This window comes from Notothenia rossii, assembly GCF_949606895.1.
Source record: "Notothenia rossii genome assembly, chromosome: 2".
Lineage (NCBI taxonomy): Eukaryota > Metazoa > Chordata > Actinopteri > Perciformes > Nototheniidae > Notothenia > Notothenia rossii.
In genome coordinates this window covers 46,233,463-46,248,705 of record NC_136904.1, presented here as the reverse complement: position 1 = coordinate 46,248,705, position 15,243 = coordinate 46,233,463, and the positions used below count along the sequence as shown (strand labels likewise).

At 43.0% G+C, this 15,243-nt stretch overlaps 1 long non-coding RNA gene across 1 annotated transcript; it reads right to left on the bottom strand.

Annotated features, from left to right (window-relative positions):
- Positions 1–2,396: 2,396 nt before the first annotated feature.
- On the bottom strand, positions 2,397–8,722 carry LOC307030512. Its single transcript, XR_013805677.1, has 3 exons — positions 8,499–8,722; positions 3,284–3,744; positions 2,397–2,597 (listed from the first exon to the last, which is right to left on the bottom strand). It is a non-coding gene; the product is annotated as an uncharacterized lncRNA (long non-coding RNA).
- Positions 8,723–15,243: the final 6,521 nt, after the last annotated feature.

Sequence of the window (15,243 nt, the reverse complement as noted above, 5' to 3'; positions counted from 1 at the left end):
TTGTGTGTTGTGGACACGACCGTATATTTTTGCAAGCCATGTTCTCAACATTTAGCCTTTTGCTTATTATTTAATTTGCTTTCTTTAACATTCTTTTTCATGGTGGGGCTAAGGTGGGGCTAAGCCATTTTTTGGTATGGCTAGCCTACCCCAGCCATACCCTGGCGCCGCCACTGATACCAGCATAGACCAGCATACCAGCATAGACCAGCATACAAGTGACCAAAACACAACATATGCTGGTTTTGCTGGTCAACTATGCTGGTCTATGCTGGTCAACACCATGCTGGTATGCTGTTTTTTTTCAGCAGGGGTTTCTGATCAAAAGGTGTGTTCAATGGCATTAAAACGAGAGAAACGCGGCTGAAGGGTTAATCCATAGGTTAATCCAATGTGTCTGTGTCACTTTGAAATGATTACTGATAATACATCATTCCATTTTTATGTCAAAAACGGAGTTTTCATATTAGCTGCTAATGATAGCTTGACAGCTTCCTGTTTAGGGCTTCCTGTTTTGGGTATTCTGGCCATGGCTGCCATCTTGCTACAGGTAGTGCTCTCATTCATAACATTATGGTTTACTATTTAAATAACCATAGCTTGCTCAATTTTCAACCAATTTTCAAACGGTTTGGTTTTTTATAAACATCAAAGATGTAGTTATGACACTGCATACTTATAATCATGGACTTTCATATGAAAATAACATTAAGCAGATAAAGCAATAGCTATACACACACACACACACAAGGTATTTATATTAAATAATTAACGGTATATATATGTATTTCCATTTATTTTATTATATTGTTAATATTTAAAATAAATTATCAAATTAAAATATATTTATATTTTATATATAAAAATCGGTCTCATGTTACCACTCTGTAAGCCAAGAGGTGTTAATTTAGCAATGCCTTAGCTTGAAGAACAGGGACACAACTAATGACAATAGCATATGGTGGTATATTATTTAGATATTCACACCTTTATCAGAAGAACCAAACCACATAAAATTATCTCACAGACAGTAGGTCCTGGCCAGTTCTGTCTCATTTATCACAATTATTTTGACATGAGATCTTCATATCGTCCTAGTTTTGTATTTAGTTTCTAGATTTTTAAACAAATCCAGAACCTTTGAAATACGTTACCACTTCACAGCACGGTGCGCTGAGTTCTTGTAGTCGAAAAAAGCCCTAGAAGAACAACTTGGTGTGGTGTGGAGGGGATGTAGGAAGCAGGGGCAGGTGGGGAGAGATGGGGCTTCAAGGTTCAAGGTTATTTTTGTTTTAAATGTGTCTTGGAGATAAGGACCAACAGCACACAATAAAATACAGTATAACACAAAACCAATAAGACACACGGTGACACATGTACAGTACAACACCTCACATTCAACAAGCATCACCTAAAATGGCCAAATCCAATTAACAACTTAAACCCTCTGTTCTTAGAGAATCGGATTTGAGTTGCAACTGTACTTTGAAGCAAAAAATAAATAAATACTGGACTAGGGGAACCAAAGAGAAGTAACAAAATACAAAACAACCGGGCAAATGAAAAAAGGAGAGGAAACCGGTTCGTGAAGCCACAAGATGATCTATTAATAAATCAAAGAAATCATGTTACATGTTCATTACTGCCAAGTGATAGCTTGTAAATATCTGTTGATGGCACACCAACAATCAATCATCGTCCAGCCTCAGCTTTGGTATTCTTTCACAACCACCGACCTTCCTGTGTACCACCGAGATAAAGGATTTAATATGACGAGCCATATGATGCTCTCATTTGTTAGTGACATTCCACATGCAAATAAGATAAGATAAGATAAGATGGTACTTTATTGATCCCAATTTGGGAAACATTTTTTAGTTACAGCAGCATAAGGGACAAGGCATTCTACAATAAATTAGAAATAAGCAAGAAAAAGAAAAAAAAGAAAGAAAGAGGAAAATATACATGTTGGATTTGACAGGATATTATATATAATAATATACATAAATATAAGGCAATATACATGTTGAGTTTGACAGGATATTATATATATCTAATATATATATATATATATATATATACATAAAAATAAGGCAATATACAATTTGACAGGATATTATATATATCTAATATACATATACATAAATATAAGGCATATGGAATATTAATGTTAAATATTAAATATTGAACAGATTATATATCTGTAAAATGTACAACGTGGTTATATTCAAGATAAGCTATGAAGCAGAGAGTTCTAAAATAAACATAATTAAAGACATTTTGTGTGTTTAAAATGTGCTGTAATACACAACACATTATTTATTCCTAAACTTGCAGAAAGAAAAACTAAAGTGTGACATTTAATCACATATTTATATATCAATCTTATACACCTTGAATTCTTGTTGGCCAATGATACACATACCCTTTGAATATGAGCTGGGAAGTTGAATATTGTTGGCAGAACACCATCTTTAAGCCGGACAGTCTGCCCCGTCCTGTCAAAGTCCTCACTCCTGAAGTGCTCACTGCCAGAGGAAACAAAACCGCCCCTTCTTAAGGAAACTTCCCACTCCCTCTCTCCGCTTTTGGGAAACCTTAAAAACATGAGAAAGGTAGCCAGATATATAAATTATTGTCAACATTTTCCGCCCTTCTTTCCTTTAACATTAAGGGTAAGGACAAAAATACACACCTAAATTATCATATGTTTGCGGTAATTGTATGTGTGTGTATGTATGTATGTATGTATGTATGTATGTATGTATGTATGTATGTATGTATGTATGTATGTATGTATGTATGTAATGTATGTATGTATACTTTAAGAATAAGACAACCACATTAAGAGTTATAAAAAAGGTGTCCAGAAGAAAGATTAAATAATTGTGTAAAGAAATGGTAGCAACATATTCTCAAGAGGCTGGGTCAACAACAATCTTGTAATACTATTGTCTCACATAGCCCCACTGATCCTGTGTAGCAGGACTTGGATACATCTCTCAACACCCAAATGAAACAGCACTGTAAACAGATGTTCTTTTTCTTTATGGATATTTTACAAATCACTCCCCTTTCAAACTCTATTCTTGTTTTACTGCCATATAATATTTCATAACTATTTTTCCTTTATTCTCTCATATTTGTTATAACTATAATGATCATATGAAGGTGTGCCATGGAAATAATCTTTTGAATCATTTGTGACCAAACCGTTTGAGACCCACTGAAATAACTTGACTAAAGTTAACTATCTAAACCCTCAGAGAGTCCTTTAGCTCACCTGAGTCTCTCAGTCTGACAGGAGAGGACTCTCCTCCAGCTTGTTGTGGAAACAGCGCCTTATGTCCGTTAGTGCAGCTAGCTAACCAGATGCTAACAACACGGTCTCTCTCTCTCTCTCTCACACACTAAATGCGCTATTTCCACACACACACACACACACACACACACACACACACACACACACACACACACACACACACACACACACACACACACACACACACACACACACACACACACACACACACACACACACACACACACACACACACACACACACACACACACACACACACACACACACACACACACACACACACACAGAGAGAGCCGAGCTTGAGCACACTTTTATTTCCATGCAACTCTCTGCAACTGTCTGGTGTCTTGCAAGGGGCGGTTCTAGGGGGGGGGGGGGGGAGTGCCCCCCTAACACTGACTTTGGACCCTCCTGTGGCCCCCCTAAAAATGAAAAAAAAAAGAAAAAAGTTTATGATTAAACAATTTCTTGGCTGACGGAATAGGCGGAAGTAACGATATTTGTCATTCTAGTCGGACCCATTAGAGCAGGGGTCTCCAACACGTTGATCACACGCTACCGCTTTACAAATATGTTTTTTTTAACGCAAGCCGTCATCGCCACGGAGGAGCACGCAGCCTCTGTGAGCTTGCGAGACAGAGAGAGCTAGAGAGAGCACACCTTTATCTATTTCATGTGTTGTAAAAAATTAATAAATCATTCCAATGTGTACAATAGGACAGTAAAAAAAATAAACAGTTTGAAAGGGGAGTGATTAGTAAAATATGCATAAATACAAAGAAAGAATACTAACTATAGGTAACATAAGATAAGAATAAACTAGTTTAAATGATTTGTTATTGGTTGTGATCATATTCTAAAGATTTGTTGATTATTGAAAAGTATACAGCTCTTTCATGAGTGTTGAGAGCTGTATCCATAAATTCATTTTGTGCACCAGATTGATGCATTTAACTTCAACATTTCAAAAAGAATCTTCCCGGGGCTGCATGCCCCCAGACCCCCCTAGAAAAGGTTAGGTCCACCCCCGAAAAAAGCAGGTTCAAATAATTAAATTGCATACATTTTCTTTTCGTCAACAGTGAAAACGGGTCCCACAGACCCAACAGCACACAAAGGTAAGCGTATAATAATGTGTAATGAAACAAATACCAATAACTGTATTACATTGTTTTCTTATGTGTATGCGCAATTACTTCATACTGTCTTTGTCTTTTTCGTCCTGCATTTATTGTGCCCCCATCAGAAAATAACTGGCCCCAGCCTGGCCCCCCCAGTCAAATTGGTCTAGAACCGCCACTGTGTCTTGCCTCTGTTGCATTCACTGAACACGGGAAATTACAGTCCTGCCGTCCTCTCTAGTGTCATGATGAGGTTCACGTAAAGCACGGTTAATGTATTATATTATTGAGGTAGAATTGTCCGGGGCCACAGAAAAAACATTCAGGGCAGGCCAGGCGATGCCACTGGCGAGCATGCACACTACAAAGATGTAAAATATTATTTTACCAACAATGTGGAATTTATTGGCTACATATTACACAGATTATGCACAGCGGGAGCAGCAATAACCGTCAAATAATAATTCAGACAGGGGAGCTCCGCACCGCCTGCCTGCTGCTAGGGAGTGCTGCAGCGCCCTCAGCACCCCCCTTCCCTCGCCCATGCACTAGAAGGATTCCCGCCCAGGTTTATATTTGCGTAACATTTGCGCGACTTGTCCACATGCAACCAGGAGCACATGCCTCCCTACAGGCCGATCACGCAGACTGCGTGGGGCCTCCCCTCGCGGAGGGGGCCTCATCTTGCGGAGGGTTCTTCATTTTGTGGAGGGAGCCTCATCTGAAGCGCAAATGCGGCGCACCTACATTCTAAGCTCGCCACAGTTTTGCCGCTGCGAGGCTCCACGAGCACTCCCCGCAACCCCGTCGACGCTCGCGACACAGAGGGCCTCATCATATAACTTTGCGTGGGGCCACAAGTTGGCTAAGGGCAGCCCTGCATGCAACTGTCACAGGGGTTGTGCTGCAGTGCAGAGATATGGCGGAGTCATCAACAGCTAGAACTTTCGAGGTAGGTGGAGGTATGCCTATTATTTAAATTTGTCAGAAGAAAGGACAGGAATGTGACGGTCAGGTGCACTGCTGCAAACACAACAATATCAAACCTCTCCAAGCACCTGCTAAGGCAACTTGCTAACACGGAGCTACAGGAGTTCCCGTAGCTCTGACTGGAGCGCAAAACACTGTTCCCGGGATGACAGGAGTGTTTTCTGTATCCCATTGAACTGTGGGGGGGAGAGGCGAACTGCAGGGTGTACCCTCTGCTGATCAGCCTGCTCATCCATCTGTACATCAGACAAACGCGCTGCCACTCTGAGAAACACTCTGAGAGCGGGCGCACATGCTCGAGATGTGTTGTGGTCGTCATGACGACGAGCCACGCCAGAGCCCTCGCCTCCGCTGCCCGTGAGGCAACCCAAGGTGGGCCTAGAGCGAAAGGGCTTTGAGGAGGCCTCCACACGCTGCGTTTCACTCTGACTCTCATCATGAGGCGCGTACACGCTCAGGGGATGAGTGGAGGTGTGTGCAGTGACGTCCACATGAGGCGTTACAACGGCGCTCATGGGCTTATTGTGACCGTGTGTAGGTGGCGTATCTCGGACAGAGGAATGCCGCGAGCTCTGAGGTTTTATAACCGAAAAGTTAAAACCAGCAGGCCTCTGCAGCGAGCCCTGCTGCCTACTAAACAACAGATTGGAGGCAGCTGGCTTAGTTACCAAGCTGTGCAGCTTATTAACCGATAGATTAAAAACTGCAGGCTCTTGTAACGAGCCCTGCTGGCTATTAACCGATTTATAGGCGGCCGGTTTACACAGAGTGGGGGATATGTGAGACACATTTGATACTGATGACTCACAATCCCCCGCAACCCGTCAAGACCGGCTCTGCTTCCTCGGAGGCTCTCGTGGAGCAGACGACGAGCGGGAATACCTCACTCCCCGTTGACTCACCGCTGGCGGAACGGCGGAGACGCGGGACGGCGCCCCTGCCGCCGCCGACGGACGAGTCTGATGCCTCGGTTGCGGTTGCTGTGGGCGTCTCTCCGCCTGCCGCTGTGGCCGGGTTGGCCGCTGCTGCTGCTGCGGGCGTTGGTGCCGCTGTGAAGTTGCCGCAGGCTGGAGCAAGCTGTTCCGCCGCCGCCTTCATGGACTCCACCATGGCTAAGAACTGGGGTCCGAACAGCCCGCCCGGGGCTGATCGGAGCGTCCGGTAAAACCTTTCTGGCTGGCTCTGTGACAGCCGCCTGCTGCAGCCAGAGGTGGCGCTGGATCTGCGTCATCCACGCAGCGATCCTCGCCTGGGAGACAGCAACGGACGCGCACAGCGTGAGCGCCGTGCTGGCCGCCTTACTGATCTCCTCCGCCTCCTCCGCAGCCAAGGTGGTGGAACGCTGCACCAGCGTCACCACCGAGTTGGAGAGCAGCGCGATGTTGTTTGCCGCTGCCGCCTGAAAAGCACACTTATGCGCCCGGTCAGCCTGGCGCGCGACATACTGGTCCCTGGGGGAGGCCAACGTAGGGCGCCGTCCGGCGATCATGTTGGACCGCCTAACCCTAAAGAACGACGTCAGGCTCGGCTCCAGAGAAGGGGTGGTTGGGAAACCATCCTCCGTGAATCCCTCCACCTTAGTGAAGGGAACAAAGGTGGCCACCGGAACCCTCAGGGTCCTCGGGTTCGCCGCCGTCCCCTCCTGGTACCTCCTAATGGCGGGGAAGCGCGGCCAGACCGGATCACTCCTGACCGTCTGCACCCGGGAAAAAACTCCGGCCATGTCGTCCAGAGCCACCCTCTCCTGACCAAGGGGAACGGGGAGACCTTTGCAGGCGGCCGCCCTGCAGATGATCTCCGGCAGCTCCACCATGATGCCACCTAACGCCGGCAGCGCCGTGGAGACGGAGAAGGGGACCGCGTGCTCGGCCGCCAAAACCAGCACCCTGCTCCGACTCTGTCTCCCCCGACCGGGGGAGAGGAGGCAGGGGAGAACCGCACGGTGAACCATGGAGGGAGACGGGGTAGGAGTCGTCCGACTCCTGCCCGGCACTCGGCTCCAGGGACATGCTGCCGTCCACGTGCTCCTGGACGGGCCAATCGTCCTCCTTGGCCGCAGCAGCTAGAGCGTCCGCTCTTCGCTTCCTGACGGCTGATGGGAGACGGGCACAATGTGAACAAGCGACCTGCTGGCTGAGTGCCGCGTCCGCGTGCTCTGGCCCCAGGCAGGATTTGCACATTGCATGCTGGTCGTAGCTCATGATATATCCCGAGCCACATGAGGGACAATCTCGGACGCAGTTGTTGCTCATGATGATTAATGGTTCTGTGCTTCAGTAACTGCCATGGTTTGCTGAAGAAAAGAGGGAGCAGATTGTCGGGCCTCCTTCCTATTTATACCGGAAGGAGGCCCGAGGGTGGGGCCCACCTTGCGGGTGGGCGTGGAATACAAGTGTTTCAGTGCTGCACAGGGGCGCAGGGGGATTACCCAATAGCGATAGCCTTAGAGGGCGAAGCCATATACGAAATAGAACTTGATCTTTCATATAACATTATAATCAGGTCAAAATATTTAATTTATATACAACGATAATGATAATAATAATAATAATAATAATAATAATAATAATAATAATAATAATAATAATAATAATACAATTAAGAGGATAAATGTTGTAACATTATTTCCCCTGTGAAATAAACATGTTAACATGTTTTAAGAATTGATTTCAACAAAAAAAAGGACTGATATGTGAAAAACAAAAGTACCAAAGGTATCAAATAAGTTCATCTGTATATAGACCAACCTGTTAAGCCCCAAGGTCTAGTATAATGTGTTATACTAGATTAACGAAAATAATCTCAGCTAACCGACGATATAAACCATTTTTACCAAAACAAAACACAAGTATCATAAGAAGCATCTAAATGACCCCTTAGCGAAAAATGCTAACGGACATTGGCACAGAACTCAAGATAAAAGTACCCTTATTACTTATCGTAGCTGCACATACAAGATCTCCGATTAAAGCTGAGGTTCCACAGATTATTTAGGTATATAGTATCATCACTGAGTGATCTGAATTTGCAACAGGGGAAGCAAAGACAGACATCACAACACGTACCTTTACGTAGCTTCTAGGGAGATCGTCTCACCGTAGCTGTTAATCTGATCAAAAGACGTGTTCAATGGCATTAAAACGAGAAAAAAGGCGGCTGAATCGGTTAATCCATAGGTTGATAAAGTTTCTGGGCAATAATTGGAATTATTTATAATCCATAATTCCATTTTTATGTAAATATCGCAGAGCAAAAGTTAGCTGCTAATGGTAGCCACCAGAATGACTGCTGCTTCCGGTCTTGGCTATGCGGCAGTATAATACACACACACGACCAAATAAGGACTATGTGGGAGTTCCCCTCGATTCCATTGGCTCTGACGGTTAGAAAGAGATGTCACATGTCAAAATCCAGCAGGGGGAGCCAGAGATATGAAAAATCCACCCAAATGGCCTAGAAGAGGGTTTTTTTTGCTAAATCTGTCTAAAAATGTCAAATATCACTTGTTTTGAATCAATCTTGATACAGGGTACTTATATGTTGTACTTTGGATTCCTAAAGCTTTTAGTCTACTAACCCATCATCCAAGGTTAGTTTTCACTATAAGTACAAAATATGTTTTGGGCGGACACTATCATTTACAGTTTTTTACCATGTTCAATCTGAATCTTGTTTAAAATAAAAAAACATCTATATTGAATCTGACTTTTCTACATCCAACTGACAGGTTTATCATTACTTTGAGAAAAAAGATTATTAATTTAACCCTTTTAGAAAGGAAGATATGGTCATTTGTTCTGGGAATTTCATTTTCGAGCCTGAAACCTGAAAAACAGGCTCGGGGTTTAACAGGTTAAGGCCTAGAGAATATTGGACCCCAAAGCAAAACACTAGAGAGAGATGGTCAAAAACAAAAAGCTTTATTAAAGCAGAGGAACATAAAAACGGTAGTGGAGGCAGGAAGCTGGCTGGCACGGAGACGTCAGAGACAGGAGGCAAAAAATCCAAGCAACAGATCATAGGGACGAGGAGAGCAGCGAGACACACCGGAGGGTCGAAACACAAAGGAATGATCTGGCAGGGAAGTGGCATGAGGACCGGGCTTTTATATCCACAAGTGAAGAGGTGAGTGGAAACAGGTGTGCCTCGTCTGCTACTGGGAGGAGCCAGCCAACTCCCTGTCACACACCAGCCCTGCAGAGGAAAACAGAGAAGGGAGTGGGGAGACAGGAAAAAACACGAAAAGAGCACACAACAAAACTAAACAGAATCATAACACCAATTTCAATATATTTACACTACATTGATGTGCAGATTTACAGCTAAATAATAGACCTCAACTTACAATGAATACACTTTAACTATAAGTTGTAATTGACAGTTCTCCATATTTGAAGACGTAACCTTCTGTTGTGCATTTATTAAACGTGTGTTCTGGAAAGTGTTGGTTTACTTCAACAACTGAAGGACGTCCTCTTCAGTGGAGCAGTACTTAAAGACAAAGGTAGCATACCTAATTTAACAGTTATTATTGAAACACAGGCCTTGAACAAAACGAGCCTGACCAAAGCACTTGTGTTTTTTAAAAACTCTTCTCTCTAACCTTTTTCGAGGTCAGTCCAGGTTCAGCTGAGCCTCCAGGACATCTCTCCTGTATCAGTGTGTGTTGTAAGGGTTTGTTGTCCCTCAGAAATACAACACTTCACTGTCGGAATAAAAGCATACAGTGAATGACTGTACGTGTTCGTGATCGCACATAAAACATGCACTTTTTCTACCTCATACACACACTCAAGTGTCTTTTTTAAGGTGCTCTTAGATCTTAAAGCAGGGCCATTCTGCAGCGACAGCATTGATTGTTCAGCCGTAGACTCACATTTCTCTTCTGCTCTGGGAACTTGGGTCCCTTCAAACCCATTCTTTGTACTTGAGTCTGTTTACTGCTTCACTCTGGGCCTTGCTTAGACAGAAGAACATGTTAGGATTGAAATGCCTTATTCATGTCACTAATGTAAGGGCTCAACATCTCCATGCAAAAAGAAAATGGTTATCCTCGGATACATAAAACAGTGCATGAGGATAAGACAAACTGACGGATAAAAAAAAAACATTGACAAAACCCATAGAGATAAGTTGCCTATTTACAAATCCAGCAGACATGGATCAACATAAGCACTAATTTGTGTTAGTGTTCACCTGATGAATGTCTGAGAGACTAATATTTACTCTCCTTTTAAGTCCATGTCAAATAAAGATATACATGGAAGTTTCTCAAGCCACAGATACATATGTAATAAACCACCCTGCCACATTTCCATGATTAAAAAGATAATTTAAAAAAAGAGGATGTGAAAATAAACAGTAAAAACCGTCTCGCCTCCGCAGCTTCATTATTTCCATGAGGTTGATAAGGGCAGTATACAAAATGTACTAGCTGGATAACCAGAACATTGTAGGGAAAAAAGGGGGCAACATGAGCGTGGCCCCTACATTTACCATGTGGGGGGGGGGGGGGGCAGTCTGGACTTGTGCTATCAGATGTATCCTGTGTGAGAGCAGTGGTCAGTGTGGAAAACACACAGGGGACTAACGTGCACTCGGACCGGGTTAACTACTGAGTTCATGTGACTTTCCTTTAGGTTCTCCTTCATGTTTAACTTGATCTGATGGTGAAAGACTAACACATGAAGAGTTGCAGCATTCACCTGGATTTCACAGAGCAGAGGGACTTACGGGTAGTGGGTGGAGGGTCATGCTCTGGTTACAGCGCTGGCACATCCTCATTGAGAGGAGGGGTGTGTTAATCCTCTACAGGCCATGGAATGCCACCACTGGCCTGGCTCCTGCAGCCGGCAGTGGGGCCCCCCATGCTAATTGGAGGCTATGAAGCGTTGGGAGGCATGCAAATATCTCCGGCTTTACTCAGATACCCTTCTGTTCCACTTCCAGTCCCCTCCAATCCCCTCATTCCACCTGGAGAGAGAGACGAACACAGCTGCTGGTGTGTTGCCTCCTTCCCTGGGCCCCGGCCGTGCCGAGGGAGCAGGGGGGGGGGGGGGGGGGGGGGGGCAGCTGCCGCTGCTGCCTTAATTAGGGGCCGGGTTTTCCAGGCCATGTCATGTACGGTACAGGAGATCAGCAGGCCAGCCTGAAAGTCAGATGACACCAAACCGCCCCCCCCCCCCCCCCCCCCCACACTTTTCTACCTGCCTTCCTTCCTGATTCGTGTTCACCAACACGATTTTCCCCTTTTTTTATTTGTGTCAAACAGAACGATTTTAAAAGCAATGTATTTCTATTGGTAGTGTGTTTCGTTCCTGCACCACGTCTTTTTGTCCGGTCGGGTCTTGGAAGACCGGAAGCTGTGGGGTTCATAAAAACATTTTCTTACTCAATATCAAGCCACAATTATTGTTTTTAATTTTAAATAGTATAATGGTGTGGTCATTTAACATCTTGCCAAGGACAACAGTTGAAAATGTGCCTGCTGGCTAATACTGGCTCATTTACAGCAATGTGGATTAATGTGCACTGTCCTTTAAATAAATAAACAAACAAACCAACAATGTCTGACTTTTTTTGCCATCCGCGAGGAAAATAAATGGGGCTCAGAGCCTCAGAATACTGAAATCTGTATTTTTTAAATCTTTTTTTCCTTCTTATTTGTTATTCTTTTCTAAATAAAACACTGTTATTTACTCACCAATGACACATAATCAAACTTGTTTTTATTTATTTGTTTAATTCTATAATCTTTTTTTGGCGTCCGTCAGGAACTGAATTTCAAAATAAAATAACCGGAAACAGATACACACCACAAACCCACTGAACTGATTACCCAAGATCCTCAGCTATGGTTTAAACTCGGTGTTTGGATTGTTTAGCCGCAATGCACATTGGGATATGGTGTTTATATGATATGAAATCCGAAAAACATTTTTTTTTTTAAGAAAATAATACTTTAATCCGAGTGTACTTACTTTTTTCTTTGGAAGTCATCACATAACTGCATTGTAATACAAGGTTCGGCTGCATTAAATATTACAGATCTGCCGTAGTTCTTTATTTATAGAGCCCTGATTAGAAGACCTTTGGACAAACTGGAGGAACTGCCACCGAAACTGAATATGTGATGTGGATCATAAATATATCAGCAATTAAACATCTTCAAGTTCTCTTCACACAATACGTCTCCTTGCAGTATCAACACTAATTCGGCTGACTTTTATATTTGATCCGATTGGTAGATAGGTTATATTTACACCATAAAGGTGCACAGCTGATAGAAAAGGACTTGTAGTTTTTAAAGATATTACTGATTTTCTTTGAATATAAGAATGTACATACTGAGTTGAGAGAATAGTCAGGGGTTTTGGGTGATGGGAGACACATCTATGGAATCACAATTTCAATAGCTTACCATTAAATGACGGATATGCCTTTCTCTCTGTGATGTTTTACAAATCAGATATTAATGTGTAGAACTACAATATGTGAAATAATATAACAATATCCTGTAAAATTATGTCAAAAGATGAATAAAACTACACATCTTCAGATGTTATACATACATACAAGTATGGGACAAGTGTCCTACACTAATAATACAAAGTTATTATGGTATTGTATGCTGTGTGTACCTTGTGTGCACCGCCTAGTGGTTAAAGCACGTTATTGAATTATTGTTTTAATATGTCATATTTGATGAAAAAAATATTAAGAGTACATACTTTCAAAGGGGGAAAGTAGAAGGTCAATGAAAGAAATATAGAATATAAAAAATGAAGAAGATACTGTAAGTGATCTCTACAATAAACAGTTTAGTGCTGGATGTACAAAGATATTAATAGGAGGATGTGCAAAACAGAAAAACGAATTAACCTTTATCAACACATTAAAGAATACTTTAGGCCCAAAATGGGTCGCGGACTCGTTTTGATTGGGTCGCCATGTTAAATGCATTGCTACACACACACGGCGTCAGAGCTGATGGCTGCGTTGCAAATACAATTTTTGTATAATTTTTGTATTTCATTTTTTATTTTGAAAATGAAATTATGCAATACAGCATTGTATATTGAATGATTTAATTTATGTTTATTGTTTATTGTCTGTTCATTAATCCCGATCGTACATGATGGCAAAGAGACGATACAAAGAGGAGTTTTTAAAAGTTGGCTTCACAAAAGCTGTTAGAAATGGAGAGGAGCGGCCTCAGTGTGTTTTATGTTGAGAGGTGCTCAGTAACGAAAGCTTGAAAAATGAATAAATTGGACCGGCATCTCCAAACAAAACATCCTCTGTATCGGGACAAATCGAAGCATTTTTTCATCTGCAAAGAAGAGTCTTTCAAGAAGCAGTGTTTTGACGGCGGAAAAGTAAGTCACTCATTTTAATCATTTGATTTGTGTGTTTGTGAGTTTGTCAGGGTCTGTTGTGAAATTGTTTCGTTAATACAAAGTTGGATGAAATGCAGACTGAGCCCCGGAGCGGACCGCCAGCTGCGCGCTCTCGCGCGTCCTCTACTCGCTCCCGCGAGACTACTAAATTCTGCAGCGGCACAGAGCGATGTTTCAACTTTTACTAGCCTAAAATGTTTTTAAAACGGCCGGGAGAAAAACAGAGAAACAATAACCACAGGAAGATTAGAGGGAAAGTGACAGGCAGTATGAGAAGGAAAGCGAGAGAAAGTATCTGACTGCTGCAGTGTGATGCACATGGGAATACATATGGGGTTATTCCCTATCTTTATTCAAGAGCGTGGTCTTGAAATTTGAGAGCATACTTTATTGATTTCAGGTTCAGAATATGTATTTCTTTCCCTCAAACCCTGTCCTCACACTCAAATAGTGCCTGCTTGCACTTAGATTTGCTCTGCTTCTGCACTCAGATGGCTGCCTACAGATTTCCTGTGTTCCAGCTTAAAACCTTCTCCTCGCACTCAGGCTGTTTCTGTGCGCTCGTGAAATGTCTGCTCTCAGATTTCTTCTGTGCGCGCTTGGATCTTTTGTGCAACAACCCTGTCAAAACCCCTCCTTGGGGATTCCCCAAAGTATTGATTATGTAAGTCGCTTTGGATAAAAGTGTCTAACAAGTAACATGTAATGTAATGCGCTATAAATGCGGTTGCCAGGTCCACATTAGGTACACGGCGTACGCCGGCTGGTGTTAAAAATCACCCAATAACCCAGCAATGTTAATGATAATATCTTCTCTGTTATTTTCAGGCATTCAAAGGGAACAGAGGGGCACTGAGGGCATCCTATCAAGTCCGCCTCCGCATTGCCAAAGCAAAGAAGCCCCATTCCATCGGGGAGCAGCTGAAAAAGCCTTGTCTTAAAGATGTGTGTCTCTCTGTCTTGGGTGAGGATGCAGCGAACAAAATTGAGTCTGTCCCACTCTCAAACAACACCCTTGTATCCAGAATGAAGGATATGTCAGCTGACATCCAAAAAACAGTCACAGAGGAAATACTACAGCGCAAATTATTTTGACTGCAGCTAGACGAGTCTGTGGATGTTGCTGGGATTCCCCAGTTAATGGACTTTGCCAGGTACATTAGTGGTAAAGATATCAAGGAGGAGTTCCTATTCTGTGACCAGCTGCACACAACAACAAAGGGAGAGGATATTTTCAGATTGGTGGACACACATTTGAAAGAACTGAAATTAGAATGGGAAAACTGTATAGGGTTTTGCACTGATGGTGCAAGGAGCATGACTGGGTGCAGGTCTGGTTTTGTGGCTCATGTACATAAAGTGGTCCCAAATGTGAAGGTAACACACTGTATTATCCACAGGGAGGCTTTGG